Source organism: Chaetura pelagica, unplaced genomic scaffold, assembly GCF_000747805.2.
Source record: "Chaetura pelagica isolate M959 unplaced genomic scaffold, ChaPel_1.0 scaffold275, whole genome shotgun sequence".
In the NCBI taxonomy this organism is placed as follows: domain Eukaryota; kingdom Metazoa; phylum Chordata; class Aves; order Apodiformes; family Apodidae; genus Chaetura; species Chaetura pelagica.
This window is the reverse complement of record NW_009953486.1, coordinates 8,118,926-8,122,385: the sequence shown is the minus strand read 5'-3', so window position 1 is coordinate 8,122,385 and position 3,460 is coordinate 8,118,926.

Genomic DNA, 3,460 nt, shown 5'->3' with positions numbered 1-3,460 from the left:
CTTTACTGTCAGGAAGTTATCTAGGTCAGTTTGTGGATTCCTATCTATATAAATAGGCATACCAGTTGTTTCTGTGCTCAGACTTATAACAAAATAATCTTTGCGTAGTTTCAAGAATTCGATTTCAAACATAGTGTGTTGTTGACATGTGCATCCTTTTTTTGGTAGTCTGGGACAGAATTTTAGAATATGTCTTTATTCAACTATTCATGTTTTTATTGAAAGCCTATAAAAATACTGAAACCCTGACAAGTGGAAAATTCTAATCCTAAACGCTGGTGATTTCTTTAAATGTTTTGATTTGGAACATATGTTACATATATGACACATATTACATATATATTAACATATATTGTTGCAATGGATGGACTAATAATTACTAGAACTTGTCCAAAACCAGTACAGAGAAATAACAGATCTGATGTGAAAGTATATAGTACATTGCAAAGGACAAATGTTTTTTCAACACAAATACTGATGAGCAAGAAGGTCTGTTACTTTTTTGGTGTCTTGTTTCACCTTTGCAGTAAGTGACAAAAAAATTAAGATTATATCTGAAATGATAAATAGAGTGGTAACGCAGAAGCTAGTACTTAGTATTTGCAAGTAAGCATAAAAATTTGTAACTTTTTCTCCAAATATTGCTGCCTTTTGGCTCCACACCACTGGTGAGATTAGGGACATCAGTGTAGAGTGCTTCATTACTGCTACAACCATTTGAATTAAACAAAGTCTTGCTTTGAAGACTTTGAACCATCTCTTGTGTAATCTTGGTTTTTCTCAAATTTCCTTTAAGTATCAATTTTGGAGGGCTCTGAGGATATTTACTTCTATTCAACTTTAACATTCTCTGTTTCATACAAATGTATACCTTTCAAAATTATTTGGCAAGAGCTACTGCTTTGTTTTTCCAAATAACATTTGGAAAATCATATTGGACAGAGCTAAGTGTGGATTGTGTCATCTGTTTTCAATAACTAGATGGAGTGTAGCATAAAATGCTTTTATTTTATAAAATGTTTGATGAAACTGATGAAGTATTTCAATACAGTGGAGTAACATGAACAGTTTATTTTAGAAATGAAATTTAGAAATTAAGATTAGTTGCGGGTACTGGTAACATTGGACTAGCAAACATTTAAATACTGTTATATACATAGTTCATTAAGGATCTGACTTTAGGTGGTTTGCCATCCACTTCTTGAGCTTGTACATGCAACTTTGAAAAAGGGCAGAACAATCATGAGATATTTTCAGGGGAGTAGTTGCTGTTATATCTCTATTTCCATTATTCTGAGTAAGAATAGTGTTCTGTGATGGAAGATTTGTTCTTGTGGTTTGGGTAATTTTTACTCATCTAAAATTTATCATAATTTCTTATATTTTCCTAGGTTTGTGTAGTAATACTCATTGAGTCAAATTAAGCTAGCTTTTACATTTATTTTAGTTATGCAAAGAATAGAAACATTTTCTCTATGTAATTACTTTCTTTTTAAAAATGGTTTGCTTAGGTAGATATTGTTGTGGATTGTAACTACCAGAGGAGTCTTTCTAGCCAGTGTTGCAGGTTCATGAGTCAGAAATGCTATTGCTTTTAGCTCAGAAAGTAAGTTTACAAAGATGGCTGTATTCAGTGTTTAGTTGTAAATATGCATAAAATTTTGAAATTTTGAAAGCTGTGTTTTGTATCTGCTTTTTGAAAGAATTATTAACTGAAGGAAACCTCCCCAAAATAGATTTATTCTTGGAAAAACCTTTCCATTAGAACTTACAGGTTTGTATTCAGTTAATAAATTTAACACCTGATGCTTTCTTACTAATGATTCCTTTCATTATTACCTCACTGAATAATAAACTTTGCTAATATTGCCTGTAGCAGGGAGATTAGTTTGACTGCTAACAATATGTACTGTCAATCCATCTCTACTGGGAGGCAGCTTCTGTAATTTCCTTACTAAGCAGTTAGAGAGTTGTTTAGGCATTGCATGCATCCTCAGCTTGTATCCATACTCTTAGGGAAAGGAAAATACGTGTTCAGAACTCTGCAGCTTCAGGCCTGAAGAAACTGCCATAAGCTACTTGATGTAACAGGAGGGAAACGGACTGCATGAAATTAGCCAATTTTTCCTTCCTTTTTCAAGCTTCTATATTTAGGTACTGAAAGGTTTTCTTAAATCGAAGAAGGGTTGTATTCTCCGGTATGTATCGTTTTTGAGACAAACTGTAATAATTTTGTTTTTCTGTTTAATCATATTGTGAGTTTTCTGTCAGTGCAGGTCAAAATCAGAAATGACATTTCCATTCTAAATCGTTTAATGCAGCCCTGTTACCTGCAAAATTACATTCCAGTGAAATGTCTGTTCTAGCTCAAATTTTCACTTATTTAATGTATTTTAAATCTTTCCTCCTCTTAAATAGAATTTACTCTTGGCTTCTGACATAATTACTGTGCCCACACCCTTCCTGAGCTATCCCTTGTATTTTAAGCTCTTCCTTTCTGCTTCCGCAGTAGCTCTTAACCCTGCAGGTCTACGCTCTGCAGTTACAGGGAGGGAGGCACCAGTCCTGGAGTCCCCTCCAGAAGGACTGCAGGGTTCAGCATTAGCTCTGGGCTCTGGAGCCGTAGGACCTGATGAGTCATATGTTCTGTGGAGTGTCAGCTTCAGATAATCCACTGCTTTTTGCATGGTCACGGCCTGCTTATATAATCTGGTTTTGAAACTGCTTGCTTGTTCAGATGAGTAGTTTTTCATTGAACTGCTTAATTGAAGAAAATCTTACCCCTGCAATTGTTCAGTGCTATACTGTCATCTAGTGGCGTAACGGTGTATTTTTTGAGCTTCCCATCAGGTGGGCCACTGTGAATGTATTTGAGAGCTTTTTGCTCTGGAGGGTTATATGATTAAATAGAAGTCTTCAGGTCTGGTCTTCCATCTCTCTGTATCTTGGGTCTTGTCTTATTTATCCTGGTCTTATGTCAAATATTTAGATGTTAAACCACCTTCTTACCTGTGCAGTCCATGACCATAGTTCCAAAGTTAAGCATCTTTTGTAATTGTTTATTTCAAATGCAAAATTATGTTTTATGTTATGGTGATGTTCAAAGTATATTATCCTTTCTCTTCTAATGCCTACCAATTGGGATGAGGATTGCTTATGAATACAAGTTCATGTTAAGTATTGTAACGTTTGCTTTAGCTGCAAAGAGAACTGGTGCTTTAAAGAGATCCCATTTTACTTCTGAGCTTTGTGCATGTGCCAGAGTAATCCAGTGTCTGCTCCTAAGTGCAGCAGCCCTCTGGCCTGTCTCTCTGTCATAGTCTTGTGCTGCTATAAGAAGAATTTCCCTTTGAATTCTGCACCCATAGCTAACATCTGCATTTGAAATTACTATTTTGGGAAGTTCATCCACAATTCTTTATTTTATTTTTTTGCATTTAGTTGCTGATGCATGTTCAAG